Genomic DNA, 19949 nt, shown 5'->3' with positions numbered 1-19949 from the left:
AATCTACGTTTAGGTTTAGGCACAGATAAAGAGTGGGGGAAATTATTGATAGTGTTTACAGCTAGACGAGTGTTTCTTGTGAAAGTTTGGCGAGGGGGGACCATAGATTGAAGCTCAGTTGAACACTTTCCATGAACATAACGATACATCAGAGACAAACTCGCAACATCTCTTCTGTGAGATAGAGGTTGCAAGGAGGAGAAAAGGACATCTCCTACGAGGCTACGAAGTCTATTTTGAACTCTATCAAGGCAGGACAAGTCCTTTCTAGCAGCTCCTGCCCAGATGTGGCAACAGTATTCCATCCTTGGACGTACCTGGCTCTTATATAGGTAGAGAATAGCATCAGCAGTGAGATATCTACTGGATCGATAGAAAGATCCCACCATTTTTCCAGCGGCCTTGGCAACAGATTTGATATACGTGTTCCATTTAAGATCAGGAGTAATGGTCAAGCCCAGAAGCTTGTCAAAACTTGAGGCCTCCTGAAGACGAGAGCCATTCATTTCAATTGATGACAAATGTGGATTAGAATGTTGATGATGTAAAGAGAGAAGCTTGGTTTTAGATGCATTAAAAGTAACCAGCCACTCCTTTCCCCATTGTACTACGTGCTCAAGATCAGAGGAGAGAGAATTGGAGAGAACTTGGTCGTTTACTGTCTTAGATGTGCTACCATAAATGGTAGTGTCGTCAGCATAAATGTCTACAAATGATGTAAGGATATGATTTGGAAGATCATTAATGTAGATCAGGAAAAGAGTTGGGCCCAGGATGGATCCCTGAGGGACACCGGCATTAATACTGTGAGCTTCTGATTTTTGCCCCTCAACTACTACTCTTATGAACCTATCAGAGAGAAATGATTTAATAATTGAGAAGACTTTTCCAGCTATACCATAGCTAGCGATCTTATGAAGTAAACCTTTATGCCATACCCTATCAAAGGCTTTAGATATGTCAAGAGCAATTGCCCTAGAAAGATTGCCACCGTCGAGAGATTTGCTAATCCTATGCGATATAACTGTAAGGACATCTGCTGTAGATCTAGCAGAACGGAAACCATATTGAGTAACACTAAGAAGGTTATTTTTGTTGAGATGTTTGATTACTTCTGTATTTAACACAGATTCTAGCAACTTACTCATGACGCACAGGAGACTTATTGGCCTGTACTGAGAGGGGGATAAGCGATCACCTGAATCCTTAAATACAGGGCATACTGATAAGATTTTCCAGGGAGATGGGAAACTATTCTCCTTAAGACAACGTTTAAACAGTTTTGTAAGTATGGGCGCTAATTCAGGTTGAAGTTTTTTGAGTACTATAATTGAAATACCATCAGGGCCAGTTGCTTTACTCGAATCAAGGTTTTTGATTAGCTTCGCAACATCACGTACAGATATACGTATATCACATAGCGTGTTTTCTGATACAGGAGGAAATATTGGGGGTTGGCGGTCTTGGTCGCAAAGGGTAGAATTAGCTGCAAAGTTCTTGACAAAAAGTTTGGCTTTGTCTGATGCTGACGAGATTACCTCAGGTCCATTGATAATAGTTGGGATGGAGCACACGCTTCTGTTCAGGATTCTGTTTGCTATTTGCCAAAACTGGTGGGAACCAAGCCGATGCTCAGCTACTTTGGACTTAACAGATTGAGCATACAACACTCTTGCGTTCCTTATTACTTTCTTACAATGGTTGCTGACAGTCCTGAAAACGGCTTTAGTTTCCATACATCTATTACGTTTGAAGCAGTGGAAAAAGTGATTTCTGTGCGCAATGGCAGCAGCACATTCTGGAGAGAACCATGGCTGGCTGTTAGGTTTTTGCTAAAACTTTTTAGAGGGTATGAAATGGTCAATACCTACAATTAACCATTCAGTTAGGTCTAATACTATAGAGGACACATCCTTTTTAAACATGGAATGCAGAGGTAGATCAGATATAAATGTAATGAAGCTATCCCAGTCAGCCTTAGTGTATCGATATACTGTACGATGAAGAGGTACGTCTGGGAACTTATTACATTTCATTTTTATCTTAATTGATACAACAGAGTGGTCGGAAGATCCAAGAGGCGACAGAACAGAAACTGAACATAGTTCAGGGCAAGTTGTGAGAAAAAGGTCTAGTAGGCTCGCATACTGGCCGTCATTATCGGGCACACGGGTAGGTTCCTGAACAATCTGAGTGAGGTCATAGGCAATGGACGACTTCAAGAAATAGGGCTGTTTAATCGAACCCCAGGGAAGAAACCACTTGTTAGTTCGAAGAATAATAATAAGAAATTAGAGTTTGCAAATAGGTATGTAATTTGGACATATGAAAATTGGGCAAAATTATTTTTCATTGATGAAAACAAGTTTAATTTATTTGGAAATGATGGAAAAAGAATGTAAAGTGACGTATTACTGAAATATTAAGTGCAAAATATACTACAAAAACTGCCCAGTTTAGGGGCAGACGCGTCATGGTATTTGGAATGTTTTCTAGCCAAGGTACAACGTCTCTTGTCCCGTTACAAACTAGTGTAAACGCGCAGATCTATAAAAAACATTGTTCAAGATCACTTTGTGCCAATAATACAGAATCCAGGTTTCGACAGGGCTACTTTTATGCAAACTAATGCCCATGCCACAAGACAAAGCTGTTAATAAGTTGCCCTAGCGAGAAAGATTTCGAAATTATGGATTGGACACTGCAAAGTCCTGACTTAAATCCAATGGAAAATCTTGGGAAGACCTTAGGAGTGAAAGTGATGAAAAGAAATCAAACTAACACGGATGATTTGTAGTCGAAGATGTGCAGCTGCCATTGAGAGCATGGGCTCATTTACTAAATATTGATTGTATATTTATTTTTATTGTTTTGGGGTTTTTACATTGTTTTTCTCAAATTTGTCCTTTACTTTTGGACGTTCCTATTTTGAACATGAATAGATAATTGTTATCATTCTTTTATATCCTTTACAAATGACTCAAATTTTAGTAAATTATCATGGATGATAACGACTACCAGTTATCAAAATTTCAGCTTTTCACAGTTCTTATTTCTAACATATATAAGGTTTTAAAACTTTGTACCTTAGTTTTGGACGCTACTGTATATATACATTTTTTTTACATGGGGGTCACCACTCGGTGTATCAGATTTTTTGTAGGAATTTTTGACAACCCTAAGAAGAAACTGCGAATAAAATATAAAAAACACTCGTAATTTCTCTTTTAAAAGTGGGTTGTTTATTTTCTTTATGGATTATACTTCCAAAAGAAACATTTAAAGTTGTTTAAAAGTAATATAAATATATATATATATATATATATATATATATATATATTAAAAAAATAGTGAATTTTACGAACTCAATATTTTCAATTTTTAAACTTTAAAAATCTATCAAAGTTTTTCTATTGATTCTATTTTTAGGATATTTTCAGAGTCAATGTGAAATGTTATGCTCTTTCCAATAAACCAAATATAATATTTTAGACAAAAGTTTTTTTTAATTCACGCCCCCCCATTTTCATGTGTCTATTAAAAAGTAAACAATTAATTTACTGACCAAAGTTTTATATATCACAAATTGAAGAGAAAAGGTCAATAAATAATATATTCAAATTTAAAATAAATAAAGTAGTGTTTTTTAGAAATTTACCTGTAAAGTTCGAAGTTTAAAACCTTTTTTTAAACCACGTTGTTTGTTTTTCTTTTGTTTTTTTTTAATAAAACCGTGGTCCTTTCTCCTTTAATTGAAAACAAATTAGGGCTTGAATTATATTTTCGAGTAGTTACAAGCTTGGAAAGACAGGGGGTCGAATAATTCACGCTTCCCATTTTGAAATGTCTATCAAAAAGTAAATAATTAATTTACTCACCAAAGTGTTATATATCACAAATTGAAGAGAAAAGGTCAATAAATAATATATTCAAATTTAAAACAAAAAAGTAGTGTTTTTTAGAAATTCACCTGTAAAGTCCGAAGTTCAAAACCTTTTTTTTTTAAAAGAACCACGTTGTTTGTTTTTTTTTTTTAATGAAACCTTGGTCCTTGCCCCTTTAATTGAAAAAAATTAGGGCTTGAATTACATTTTTCGAGTAGTTAAAAGCTTGGAAAGACGAGGTGGAATTATTCAGTATTTTTCACGAAATTTCTGACACACCTAGATCACCACTTATCAAGGACCGAAGGCCACTCAAGGATAAGGGTTATTGCGTGTACAGTAATCGATGAGATAGTATTGTAGTACTCGTTAGTATTGGAGATTTGATAGAGTGTCTTAATTAAGGGGGGCGGTTTGTCAGGAGTTTGTTTATGTTGGACTTGAAGACATCCAAGTTGTAGTCAGGTGGGAAACAGGCAAGCAGCAGAGAATTCCACTGGCGTGCAGTTCTAAGAAAGAAGCTTTGCTCATGGAATATACGTTTGGATTTAGGCACATATAAAGAGTGGGGAAAATTTTTCACAGTGGATTCAGCTAAACGGGTGTTTTTCGTGAAGGATTGGCGAGGGGGACAAGAGATTGGAGCTCAGATGAGCACTTGCCATGGGAATAACGATAAAACAAGGATAGGCTCGCAAAGTCTCTTCTGTGGGAGAGATGTTACAGTGACGAGAAAAGGGCATCCCCCACTAAACCACGAAATCTATTTTGTACTCTGTCAAGGCAGGATAGGCTGTTTTTAGCAGCTCCTGCCCAGATGTGGAAGCAGTATTCCATCCTTGGATGTACTTGACTTTTATACAGATAGAAAATTGCATCAGTAGTGAGATATCTTCTGAAGCGGTAAAAAGATCCCACTATTTTCCCAGCGTCCGTGGCAAGAGACCTGATGTACGTGTTCCATTTCAGATCAGGAGTAATGGTCAAACTCAGAAGCTTGTCAAAACATGGAGCCTCCCCAAGACGAGAGCCATCCATTTCAATTGATGCCTGATTCGGATCAGAGTGTTGATGATGATAAGATAAGAGCTTGGTTTTGGACGCATTAAAAGTAACCAGCCACCTATTCCCCCACTGAACCACGCGCTCAAGAACAGAGGAGAGAGAACTTTGTCATTTACGGCATTTGATGTGTTTCCATAGATGGTCCTGTCATCAGCATAGATGTCAACAAATTATATAAGTATGTGTTTTGCGAGATCATTGATGTAGATCAGCAAGAGAGTTGGGCCCAGGATGGACCCATGAGGGACTCTAGCATTAATACTGTGGGCGTCTGATTTCTGCCCACACAACACTACTTTTATGAGCCTATCGGAGAGAAATGATTTAATGATTCAGAAAACATTTCCAGTGATACCGTAACTGGAAATCTTGTGAAGTAGGCCCTTATGCCATACCTTATCGAAGGCTTTTGATATGTCATGTAATTGCCCTAGAAAGGAAGCCTTTGTCAAGAGATTCAGTAATCCTATGAGATATAACCTTTAGCACATCTGCTGTAGATCTTGCAGAGCGGAAACCATATTGCATGGCATTAAGAAAGTTGTTTCTGTTGAGGTGGTTGACTACTTCTTTATTTAATATGGATTCTAAACATTTACATATGACACAGGAGACTTATTGGTCTGTACTGAGAGGGAGATGACTTTTCACCTGAATTCTTAAATACAGGGCATACTGATGAGGGCTTCCAGGGTGTTGAAAAGCACTTCTCCTTAAGGCAACGCTTAAACAGTTTTGTAAGTATGGGGGCAAGTTCTGGTTGGAGCTTTTTCAGCACTATAACTGGAATGCCATCAGGGTCAGTAGCTTTAGTGGAATCAAGGTTCTTGATTAGCTTGGCGACCTCACGCACAGATATTTGTATGCTGCATAGCGTGTTGTCTGTTATAGGGGGAAATACGGGGAGTTGATGGCCTGTGTCGCAGAGAGTAGAATTAACTGAAAAGTTCTTGTCAAATAGTCTGATGCTGACGAGATAACCATTAATGATGGCTGGCATAGAACGCATGCTTCTGTTCAGGATCCTGTTTGCTATTTGCTAAAACTGGTGGGAACCAAGCCGCTGCTCAGCTACTTTGGATTTAACAGACTGAGCATATAGCCCTCTCGCATTTTTATTACTCTTTTACCATGGTTGCTGGCATCCCTGAAAGCAGATTTTGTCTCAGTACATCTATTACGTTGGTAGCTATGGAAAAAGTGATATATGTGCGCGATAGCAGCAGCACATTCTGGGGAGAACCATGGCTGGCTGTTAGGTTTTTGTTGGAATTTTTTGGATGGTATGGATCTGTCTATGCCTACAATTAACCATTCGGTCAGGTCTGATACTATGGAGGACACGTCCTTTTTAAACATGGAACACAGAGGTAGATCAGCTATGAATGTACGGAAGCTATCCCAGTCAGCCATAGAGTGTCGATATACAGTATGGTGAAGAGGTACGTCTGAAGACTTATTACAATTATTTATCTTAACTGTTACAACAGAATGGTCGGAGGATCCCAGATGAGATAGAACGGAACAAGAACATAGCTCAGGGAAGTTACATATATGTAATTAGCTCAGGGGAAGTTATATATATATATATATATATATATATATATATATATATAAATATATATATATATATATATATAAATATATATATATATATATATAAATATATATATATATATAAATATATATATATATATATATAAATATATATATATATATATATATATAGATATGACTATAAAACTCAAATGGCCTTGTAACGATGTATGTAACCCACTTTCTGGTTTACGACATCCGGTTGCGCATGCGGGCATGACCTGCGCACTGAAATATGGAAGTTATTATTTCGAAATTATTATTTAGCATGGGAAGAGTGGGGTTTCAAATAACTTAAACATAATACAGAAATGAACGATGTAAAAAAAAAGCAGATATACCAAAATTTGTAATTTAGCTATAATAAGTTTTATGGTATCTGTTCAGTGCACATTTACCTATAAATATGGCCATCCACATATAATTCAGTAACTGTAATTTATTTTTTCAAAAATAATCAATTATAAAAAACATAACAACTCATAGAAATCTATCTATATTCTTTTTTCATTTTAATATACTTTCATAGAAGTGTTTCTGTTATATAAAAAAAAAATTCTTTACGTCACAAGTGTCATCTCATACATGAATTCCATAGCTAATATTACATACTGGCCCAACGGGTCACGATTAGTCTAGTATATATATATATATATATATATATATATATATATATATATATATATATATATATATATATATATATATACTGTACTTTAGGTAATTGCGCCAAATCCGGGGATAATTGCGCCAACTAAAAAAAAACTACTTCTATATGCTTGGTTGCCAAAAGAGCACTTTTAGCTAGTTTATAGCCGAAAATACCCCATGTTTGGCGCAATTACCCCGGACTAGGCGCAATGATCCCAAAGTACGTATTGAACAACACATATTATTCTTATCTATATCTATTAGTTGTGACCAACATTTTTCTAAGTGTTCTTATACTAAGACAAAACTGGTTTATATAACTGTGGTAATCGTTTTTTTCTTTAGTACTTGCACATTCGTCTAGATCCAACTGCCATGTAGTTTCCAGTACACACGTTAGGATATTTATTACGACTGATTCATATGTAGGCCGCCTCAGAGAGTGGAGGTACTAGCTTTAGCTTTCATAATCTCTTGCCCGACCACCACTGAACATTTATTTTTCTAACGCCATCTGCTGCGACAACCACCGACTACTGCCAAGAGACACGATCTTCGACCTTTTACTCTCTAGGTATTGTACTCATTGATGCTTTTTAACGTAAATGCAAATGTCATTTGTAGATTTCTCTAGCTCATGCAGCAGTGTTTATCGTCTGCGTAATTTGCGTCAGATATGTGTGCTGATGGATCACGTCAGTTCTAGATTCATTTAATGTGAAACCCAATTTACTCTGTATATCAACAAAGGTGCAAAGTACACAGTCAAGAAAGACAATGATTAGATGATGGGGGTGTAGTGTCTCCTTGAAGAACCCTGGCTCGAATGTCCAAAAATTCTGTGTCGTCATCTGGCGATCTGACCATTGTTTGAATGTGTTTGTATAGCATCATGAAAATATCTTCATTTGATATGCCGTATACATTTAAGATGTCCTCTACATAAAGAGTTAAACACTTTTGAGAAATCTACAAAGAACGTGGCTGCCTGAATGTTTTTTGCTTTTACTCCTTCCAATAATCTCCCGACAGTAAGAATTTGACCATCAGTAGAGCGACTCTTCCTAAGTCCATTCTGCTTTTTCCTGGGTACTTTTTCAATATTGGATACGATGGAGAAGCATGGCGTTGTAGGTTATCGTTGCAATTGGAGAGTATTATTTCTCGGTAGTTGCTTCACTCCACACATGCATACTCTTGATTATATACAGCATTGCACGAATCAAGAAGGATGACATTGAAGCCAGTTGCTTCTAGATTTATCGAGGAATATTTTGAAAACATGCAGTTTTACGAATCTTGATCATTTTAAATGCGTCTAGAAGTTCCTCTGTTGTAAAATCTTCTTTCTCATTACCAAGTTTCTATTCAACAATCGGCTGAAATGGTTTGTCTGATACTACTGATAAGTTTCTATTTAACTTTTCAAAGTGTTCTTTCTAGTTCGAACGTGCATTTTCCGGGGTTTTTGCCTTTTACCTGGTTTTGGCAGAATGTTTGCGTAGATATCACATTATAACTTGCCAAGCCAGAGATGATTGTTATCCGCAGCATTCCGGATTCGACGTATTTGTTCTTGAACATAATTCTGTTTTTCTGATAAATTCATCAGATTAAACTCTTGAAATGGCGTGCTTCCTATACTTTGTATTCTGACGAGTGGAATACTTGTGATGCTTTCTGTTTTTCAACTCTTCACGTTTGGATATTAGCTCGTTATTTTCCCACAAGATGTTTTGTTTGATCTTGAAGTTTAGAGGTATACGCGTCATTGCTGCTTCTTGGTGCGATCAAACAAAGATTTCATATGTGGAATTAGCAGTTTCTACTCTTGTGCTTGTAAAACATCAAATCTGTTTCGCAGTTGAATTTTGATCCGTTTGATCGGCTTGTAATGTGGCAGTATTCACTAATTGTAGGGGATTAGACAAAGTTTATAATTTTCGATGCAGAAAGAAGTGATCAAAGCTCTAGATGGAACAAACCTGCGAGAAGTCACTGAGTTCAAGACCTGGGCAGCAACACAGGTTTCACGGAGAGAGATATTGAAATTCGCATCTCAAAAGCATGGGAGTCATTGGATAAGCTGCGATCAGTATGGACTTCAAGGTCAACTGACAAACTGAAAAGGCAATTACTCAGAGCGGTAGTGGAGTCCGTTCTTGTTTATGGTACTGCAACCTAATTGGAAAGAAAATTAGACGGGATCTACACCCGTATGCTACAGTGTTAAATATATCATGGCAAGATTATTCTACGAAGCAACCAATATGCCATATCTACTATTGTCAGAGGGTGATTTCTAAGATTTGCAGAGAAACAAGCATGAGCTGGTGAGAAAGGTATTGCTGTGGATACCAAGGCGCGGGTGCACGGGCATAGGATAACCTAGCTCCGCCTACATCCAGCGAATTGCACATAACGCCAACTGCGACCTTGAATATTTGAGGCAGCTAGTGGAAGACAGGGAAACCTGGAGAGAGTCATATTTGGTCTGGACAAATGGACAAACAGCCTGGCCAGATAGGGATAGAGATAGTTGTTCTTTAGATGTCTCTTGGTCACATCTGTGAGACGAAATCGTCGTGCTCCAGCTTTTGATGAGCCTTCTTTTAGCTCATCATAGTAAATAGCTTTTAGCATTCTGCTACTCTTTGACACTTTCTGTTCATCACTTCAACACTAGGCATTTCTGCTTTTTCCATGGCTTGGACATTTAATAATGTATCAATAATATTATAATATATTGTATCGTATTTTTTCTACGAGATGCTGCTTCTTGTCGAAGATGTCTCTGTTGTACCTGTTTAAGTCTTCTTATGTGTTTTTTTAGAAGATTCATGTTTCTAAGGTTGACAGAGGTGTAGAAATTACGATCCCTCTGTAAACATTCGTCATGCTTTCTATGTTGATTCCTCTCTGGTCTACGAGACACCTTTCAATTTCTCGAATGCTGAAGCGGCAGATGTAAATCTTTTCGATATTTCCGCGTTTATAGTTTCGTAATGTGAGATGGTACTGCTCAAGTAAGTGAACATGTCTACGTCAGTCAGTAATATGCTATCTAGGAAAAAATTTGAAGATTCAATTTTTCACGTAAAATATATTAGTTTGGTGGAAAAATAATGTCATTTTCTGACGTTCGAATTCATAAGATCCTCACCCCTTAAATAATAAATTTTATTAATCGAGAAAAAAGAACTATTAGAATCTACACATACTCGCCAACGAGAAACAAGTGTATTTATCCCATTAGCGTATAAATCAAGAGTTCTGGAAGCGATGGAGTCGTTGAAGGCCGATTCGACATCCTCTCGGCGTCTGGAGTATTTTTTCCCGCAGGAAGTTGTCAAGATGCTTGAAAAAGTTATAATCTGTGGGCGAAAGGTCCGGTGAAAATAGGTGAATAGAGGCAGTCTCATAGCCCAATTTATCCAGTTTCTGCAGGGTCAGTTGAGAAACATGCGGGCGAGCGTTGGTATGGAAAAGAATTGGTCCCTTCATTTTGACCAATCTCAAGGACATACATTGGCGCTTCTGGTGGATTTCGTCAATTTGTCGGCAGTACTTCTCGGTTGTAATAATTTCGCCCGGATTCAAGAAGTTATGATGGTTGAGATCAGCCGCCGACCACCAAAACTTCACCATAACCTTTTCTTTTTTGGGGGGTTTAGGCCTACTTTGAACTGGAAAAAAAACGTGCTGATTTAAATTTTGTCCAAGCTGTCGAAAAGCATGAAAAACAAAAGGAATGAACAGATTAAGAACGGTAACAAATAACACAATTCAATAGTATTACAAACGCGCTTCAAAATGATATAAAACATGGCTATCTATATCAATGAATTAATTCAGAAATCAAATAAAATCACCATATGTGCGAAAACGATATTGTTTTTGCACCAACCTAATAATAATCAACAAATTATTCGCTCGATATTAGCAAATATTAAATCTGCTCGAATTAAACTATCGTTTATTTTACGACTTCAGGCGATCACGACTATCTATTGGGTACAATATAATAATAAATAGAGAATTGGCTCTAATAATAAATACATAATCGCATAAATATAAATATATTCAAGCGTATTTTATGACCGTATAACGCCGAGCGGCTTGCAAGTATAGTAGTAGCGTCCAAAAGTTAAAGAACGACCGATCATTTTTTGAGAGGCTTTTATGCAAGACAACGCACTGTGCCATGAAGCAAAAATAGTTTAAGAAGAGCTAAATAGATCAAATATTTGCGTTATAGATTGGACAACTCAGAGCCCTGACTTGAATTCAATTGAAAATATTTGCAAAATTATTGATGATAATATCACATATAAAAACCGGGAAAATCTTGATGATTTATGATGGGAATGTATAAAAAAAAAAACTTGAATAATATCTCACCTATGACATGTGAACCATGCGTTCTGTCTTGCAGCAAAAGATGCCATAGTGTGATCAAAACGAAGGGAATTTTCACTAAATACTGCAAGTATTCTTTATTTTTTCATTAATAATTTCCTCTGTTCCTTAACTTATGGACTCCTGTAATTTAATTGCATTTATTTTATGCAAAATAAAAAACAAAAAAAAACTATATATTAAAAAAAAAGTGTATTTTTCTTTTATTTAACTACCATTGGAGAATTCACCAAAATTGTTTTTCCTTTTTCATAGATGAAGTTAGAAGTCATTCGAAAAACAATGATCGATCGTTCCTTAGCTACTGTTGTATATATATATATATATATATATATATATATATATATATATATATATATATTAATTTATATATATATAGTGTGTGTGTTTACATTGTAGATATATATATATATATATATATATATATATATGTATATTAAAACATACAATTATATATGCATAACATTGAAAAGAAAATACTTGCAGTTTTTACTTTTGAATTCAGATGAACATATGTGCCCAAACACAAATTGATTGGTCGAAATAAGCACCATCAAAATCGACAAATTTTCTGCTGACTAATACCAATGGATTTATGCCATTAACGTAAAAATATTGGGTTCTGGTGAGGATGAAGCCGCTGAAGGCATTATTGATATCGCTTAGGTTCTTGAAACATTTCCCACGCAGAATGTTGTGTAAATGCTCGAAAAGGTGATCGTAGGAAGGTAAGACAATTGGAAAGTATGGCAGATGAGGGAGAGTTTCGTAGCCCAATTTATTCTACTTTTGTAGGGTCGGTTAAGCAACCTGTGGTTGGGTAAAGTTGTGGTGGAGAATTGGGTCTTTTCTGTTTGCTAATGTTGGGTGTTGTTGTCGAAGTTTCTGATGTGTTTCATTCATCTGTTGACAGTACTTCCCCAAGGTAATGATTTCGTCTGCATTCAAAAAATTGTAATAAATGAAATATGTCAAAAACCACTAAACAGTCAGCGTGACCTTTTGGGGGGATGTTTCGTGGAGTTTCGTCGGTGTAAAACAACTGGACTGAGCGTCGCTGGTCGTCGTTAAAAAGAACAAACACATTTTATCGCAAATCACATTCCGATTTAGAAATGGGCCGTCCTTGTTGCGTAATCGTAGAGATGACACTTCATAACGGCGTTTGTTTTGGTTGTCTTCAATTCGTAAAACACCGATTTATTAAGTCTTTTTGTCGTTCCAATATCTCTAAAATTGTTGGAAATCGTCGTATACGTTATGTCTAATTCAGTAGCAAGTGCTTGACCAGTTTTGGGTCGATTGACTTCGAGTAAAGCTCTTAATTCATCATTGTCAATGTGCGATGGCCGACCACTGCGCTCATCATCTTCAAGACTCTCGTCGCCGTCGCTAAATTTTTTGAACCACCATTGTACTATGCGTTCAGTAGCGGTTTCTGAGTTAGACACTTCGTTGATATCGCGAACTGAATTGGGGGCTTTTCGGCCTAATTTGAACTGAAATAAGAAAATTGTTTCATTTTCCTAAAGTTCTTAAAATAAGAGATTATTAATTTAAAACGAGTGTAATTAAACATATTATATAGAGCGAAAAATGTGCTTCAAATTATATATAAAATAAAACTATTATGACGAAAGGTATGTGAAAATACATCATTGGAAATCAAAGTTAAAGTATCCGCAAGAACCTTCTTGTCAACCAAATATATACGTTATGTTTACCAAACACATATCAACTTAAGGTGTAAATAATGTAAGAGCCCGTCATGATGATGATAATCAGAAACAAACAAACTAAAAAGTAAATATATCTCAACTTTAATGCTAAAAATTAAGGGTTTTAAAAAGAGTGTTCCCTAGTTGCTCGCACAGGAATATCCCTCGAATTTATTGGAAATTTAAATAATAATTCGTGAGCATATTCCCTTTAAGCCACTAGAAATAATTAATATTATGAAAGGAAATCGATTTTTTCTAAATATTTATTAATTTATGTATAATATCTCAAGTAAAATCTTCGCAAAAATCAGAAGCTTCTGAATTTACCGAGATGTTTCCATCGCGTTTTTTGATTTTCGCAGAAAACTCAATTAAACCTAATATTGCCCACATTTTGATCACTTACTTATATGCAAATGCATATCAATAATTATAATTATCAGTTAAATAATTTAAAACTGATTTTTTAATATAAAATATAAACATATGAATATAATATAGGCAGAAATGCATACTCTTATTGGTTTATTTGACTTTCTTAGCCATGAAGATTTGCTATTGTATATAGTGCAAAAAATCGTCATGTACAGAAATTTTTAATGCCTTAAATGATAACATGTATGTTTATTCAATTATTTTGTATGAAGAAGATGAGTCTATTGTTGGTATTAGTTTTAACAGTATTTCTCTTGGTATATTGATTTCTAGAAAGACATTAGATACTTAAAGTCGAAATCACGTGAAGGTTGCCAACATCTAAAGTAAAATTGCTTTTGTCGTTAGCAAATTAGATATTGTCAAGCTTTATTGTGCTATAACAACTGTTACATGCGACTACACGATCTTAATAAGCAATAATTCACATACATGTGGTTAAATGCGAACTTTGTTATGAACCCCTCAATACCCTAATCTAGTTGTTACAATCTGCAGTTGAATCTTACCAGTTTTCTAGATTTTCTGCAGTCTTATACTTTGTTATTCCATTTAATAACTTATTTGTGAAGACGTGGCTCGAAACATCATGTGCTTTTCGATTTGTTGGAGTGTTATATTTTTTGAAGATGGAGAATATGGCGGATATATGTCTATCCTTCCCGATTTGATGATGGATGAGGTGTTAACGCCTTTCCAGTTTCAGATCCAGGTTGGCAACGCTATAACAGATCGTTTCTTTTCTGTTAATGATAGATGATGGTAGATGAACACAAAGTATACTTAAATATATCTAAGCCATCTTTATATATGTCAACGTTTGTACATAGAGAGATTTTGCTGTAATAATTGCCTCATTGCTACATAACCTTAATATATATATATATATATATATATATATATATATATATATATATATATATATATATATAATAACATTTTCTTGAAGTTACATATTTGGATTTTACCGTCACTGGATTATTTATCTTCCACCAGACTAGCCATTCCTGTGTAATCACCTTTTTCTTCACCATATTCCCTCTGCTTCACTTTTTTTTTTGTTTTCAAGTAAGATGACTTACATGTTGTTTCATCAAATACTTTAAATCCGATCCCGCATTTTGCTAATTCCTACCCTCTGATGAGAAGGAAAGTATCTCCTCGAAACTCAACGGATTAAGGACTATCCGCTTATCTAGTCTTTCCTTTTCAGATTAAATGTTTTTAACTCATTTCAAAGTGTTTTTAACATGTTTTATTAACTGTTTGCTCGTATATATATATATATATATATATATATATAGATAGATAGATAGATAGATAGATAACTACTTAATTTACTCACATAAAATAACTATACGAAAGTATAGATTTATGCGTAAACTTTAAGTATTTACTTCAAAAGTGCTCAATACGTTGGTAGAGCTAGTTAGTAATTTATAAAATATATATGGCGATTAAGCTACACTGAATATTCGGCGTTTCATCCACTCTAGGACTCTTCAGGCTTATGTGCGAATTCTGTAGTTGTTTATCGTTTTTATATGCTCCTCTCCTATTGAGATTTTAGTTAGCCAATCAGCTTTCTAGTATCCACCGCGCCCCGTCGTATCAGCCAATGGGCATACATTTTATCGGACAAAAGATCTGTTTTAAAACTAGGTTAGTTTTTTTTATTGTTAGCTTATATATAAATATATATATATACATGTGTACATACATATATGCACATATATATACATATATGTATATATATATACATACGTATATGTGTGATCGTTTATGTATATTCATGTTTATTTAATTAATTTATTTGTTTATTTTTTTTTGTTTTTGTTAGTTTTAAAACTATTTTGTATCGCTATCCTAGAATAAATTTTATTTTGTGAACACAGTTATTTGCTATTTCTCTTTTCAGTTTAATAGATGTTGGGGTTCTTTAAATTACAGGATAGCAAATTTTTCATGAAGGCATAATCTACATGCATCGTCTAGATGCCTACACGTTGTAGCTTGTCTTATTATTTTCCATTCGACTACCGGCGAATGTCCGCTTTCTTTGAGTTCTCAGTATTTATTCGCTAATGTTGTTTTTATACGGTGTTTTTTTATTGTTGAATGTACTTTTGTGGTCATATGACGCCGAATATTTAGTTTAGCTAAATCACCATATATATTTTATAAATTACTATATATATATATATATATATATATATATATATATATATATATATATATATATATATATATTAGTATCCTGGCTAGGCCAAAGGAGTAAAAACCGTAGCAGCAAAACTGAAGCTGGACAGCACGGCACTATATATAAAAATGTAGGCTTATATATATATATATATATATATATATATATATATATATATACGACTCTTATTCAAATTTCAATTTTCATATATATATATATAATCAAGATTTTACAAATGAAGGCTTGTTGGAAAGGTAATAACCTACATGCTGTAATGGGCTATGTGACATTTGTCGTTCAGGTCGCATATCAAGGGAATCATCTGTCATCTAGAACTGTTTTTGTCAGTTTTTACAGCCATAAAATGCTTCAATCGCCGTCATTTGTTTACCTTGTTTTCTATATGAATTACAAAATATCTGATATTTTCCCAAAACCTCTGGCCGTGATATATATATAAGAACAAGTAGTTAATAAAACATGTTAAAACATCCTCTGAAAAAGAATTAAAAACATATTTAGTTTTAAAAAGGAAGCACAAAATAAGTGGATAGTCCTTAATCCGCGGAGTTTCTAAGAAATACTTTCCATCTCCTCAGAGGGTAGGGATTAGCAAAATGCGGGATCGAAAAAGTATTTGATGAATGTTAAAGTAAGTCATGGCTCTTACTTGGTAAAAAATAGTGAAGCTGAAGGAATAGGGGAAGACATATATATATATATATATATATATATATATATATATATATATATATATCCGAGAGTCGTTCTAAAAATAAAACCTATTTTTTAAAACTAAAACATAAGCATTCAAGATCTACTAAGACTAGAGTAGTACTATTAAAACGAGTTACATTTCATGCTATACATTTTTTCTACATATTTGCCAGGCTCCTATGGTGCCGCGTTGGTAAAAGTCAGGAGCAAACAATTTTACTTACATTTCTATCGCCACTCTGAAATCGACGAAACGTATTACTTATCTGTTGACATTAACTGCATCTGTTTCGTAAACTGTTACAAGCGCTGGCGCTGGCGAATGTTGTTTTGTGTAATTTTTTTCTCAAAGAAGGAATGTAATATCTTCAAATATTTCACAAGCACCGCAGAAAATGGAACTGGACAGATCTGAAAATAAATGAGTTATAAGCGGTTTTGGCAACAACGAGAAAACACATTAGCATATATAAAGCATTATTCATATTATTTAATGATACACGCTTAAAGAAGAGAACGCTGCCTACTATACATATATAATAAAATTAACAATTCCATGACGTAAGTAGACTATAGATATAAAAAAAATATTCGCTTTTTGTAAACATACTTAGGTACAAAATATAAGTATTTTAATCCTCCAAAGACTGAAGTTTTGTTTAACACTGAATGGTTGATTATTAAGATAAAATAGATCCATTATAAAGTAAGTCATGCATTTCTGATTCTATGAAGAACACTGTTAAAACCATATTCGGAATAAAATATAATACAATAGTTATATAACAGATTGCGTTAGCAATCATCGTATGCCCACTATCTGTTGATTCTAAAGTTTTGGAATTGATAAACTGATAAATACAAGGTGTACTTTCGTTAAATGCAATGCTATTTACATTTGCATATTTAAATGTTTGGAATATATATATATATATATATATATATATATATATATATGAGGTTTTTGTATAGATGAAGAACATTAAATTGAAGACCATCTGTTATTCTGACTAAAGACTAGTTGACAATTATCCTCTGGCTCTTGCGGGACTGAGCCACATGCCACGATGCGCGCACTATCTACAGAGAGAAACGTTTCATGGTAAAATAATTTCATAAAATTGACCAGTTAAATGGCTATATAGTTCGTGGTATTTACTTTATTTTAACATTTTATTTAGAGATATATGACGTCCTCTATCTACACTGATAACCCTAGCACAATCGGCTATTTGGAAAACAACATCGTAAACGATATAATGAAGCCTAATTTAATACGGAGATGTGTTTGATCAGTAAGTTACGCAATATACACACAAACCGTGGGACTATGTGCTCAGATATATATTTAATGTATAAGCGGCAAAAATCAATCTTAAAACAAAACATATATTGTTGCATGAAAGGGCTGCCCCATTCTCATATAAGTAAGAAGACATACTATATAAGTGAAAATGATATTTGGATATAGCTAGAATCGAACCCTCTAGGCAAGTGTTAAAGATTATAAATAATGAAATGTTAGAAATTCCATAGTTAATTATATTAGAAATAATTAAATATTGTTTCTGTCTGAAAAAAGAGTCCATTGCCCACTCTTTTAGAAATCTGGATATAAAATATGTCAGTTAAATGAATGCACAAATCTAGTTAAAATATATTGTTTCACAATAGGTTAGAATTAGAATTGAGGATTCTTTGTTTGCCAAAAGTCTGTTGGACGGGCATGTGTAGAAAACGTGATATAGTCCCGTGTGAAAACACACTTCTGACGTCATAAACAAAGGAGATTTCTCAATATAGGAATCTGTCGGTTCGAAGTTAGGATGGATGAGGATCAGAGAGTCCGAGCAGATCACACACGGTGATAGTTAGTTGGAGAAGAGAGCCCTTTAGGAGCGAAGGGAGGAAATTAGACCGTGTAAATCAAAGTATGAATTCCTAAAAACACCGATCGCTCAATTGAAGAAAAAGGAACCAATTATGTTTGTAACTGTTTGTCTCGTGTCGTCATTCCTTACAATAAAAAGGTAAATGTGTTATCATAATCCTGTAACGAACTTTGTACAGCCCTTTCAAGTATTATGTGTCCCCTCCTCTGCGTTAAAAAGAATCATCCCAGTCTCCCTCATCATCACTATCGGTATTCGTATATTATGAACCCTGTATTACATCTACTCCGTAAATATGTCTCTCAATATGAGCCCCCTGCTACCCAAGAATATTTGTAAAGGTTAAATATTTTCCTGTGAATTATTTTAAATTGAAATCGCCGAAGAAAAATCCTGAAGCCACTTGAAATTTTTTCTGGAAATTGCTTGAGACAAGGCATGAAGCCACATAAAAGTTTTTATAGAAATCGTTGCAGACAAAGCATGAAGCCACTTGCGTTGCAAACTGTTATGTGTAATTTTTTAATTAACCAAGGGTTGTCTAATCACTAACCGTGTCAATGTATTAATGCATTAATTTTAAAATCCTACTAGGATATCTTCCAAAAATAACATAATTTTTCTTAAAATTGTAGTGCCGATAGTGGGGAACATATCGAGGCGAGGGTTGTCTGATGTAAGCTGCTAAACCAATCATCGATCAGCACGTCTTTCGGGGACTTCCCGATATCTTCCACGGTCTGAGAATCAGTGATCACAACTCAATCTCATTCACACGCTCAATGGGGTTAATAGTTTCACTCTTTGGTCTGACCTCGTACTCAGAAAGCCAGACGTCCTTGAGTCGGTGTTCGCCAAGCCAAGAACGAAATTATATTTTATTCAAGATTTAAAATGACATCCCTTTTCATTTTTTTCAAACAATAAAATTATATATCTGTTTTACAAAAACAATAACTTCATACTTTCAGCTATGTTACCCGCCGCTGCCCGGGCATCCAATAATGTTTAACAGGCAGTACCAGCATTGTTGTCCGGCCTTACTCAGTGTTTCGAGGGTCTTAGTCTTCCCCCCTATGGGGAGCTCCACTACTGTCAGAGGCGGTTACGCCAAAGTTATTGAGGAAAGTGCGCAAAGACGAACGGACGAACGGACGAACGGACATGGGTGAATTTACAAGTTCACCCTCCTTTTGTCGGGGGACCAAAAAACCTTTCGTTGTCCATATGTAATGTGTGGATATTTTAATAGATATACATATTGGACACTTAGCTGAGTAAATGATCATTCTGGTAAGAATACTTCTTATTTTCTATATCAGCAGAGTACAGTGTTGACGTGTAGATCACGGAATTTGTATTTGGTTAC

At 34.8% G+C, this 19949-nt stretch overlaps 1 pseudogene; it reads right to left on the bottom strand.

The window, feature by feature from the left end:
- Positions 1 to 12724: 12724 nt before the first annotated feature.
- On the bottom strand, positions 12725 to 16300 carry LOC145280277 (histone-lysine N-methyltransferase SETMAR pseudogene; annotated as a pseudogene).
- Between the last annotated feature and the right edge of the window lie 3649 nt (positions 16301 to 19949).

The sequence above is a fragment of the Euprymna scolopes genome, chromosome 7 (genome assembly GCF_053919585.1).
Source record: "Euprymna scolopes isolate OS-2025 chromosome 7, ASM5391958v1, whole genome shotgun sequence".
Taxonomy (NCBI): Eukaryota; Metazoa; Mollusca; class Cephalopoda; order Sepiida; family Sepiolidae; genus Euprymna; species Euprymna scolopes.
The sequence above is the reverse complement of the archived record's forward strand: the minus strand, read 5'-3'. Positions and strand labels throughout refer to the sequence as shown.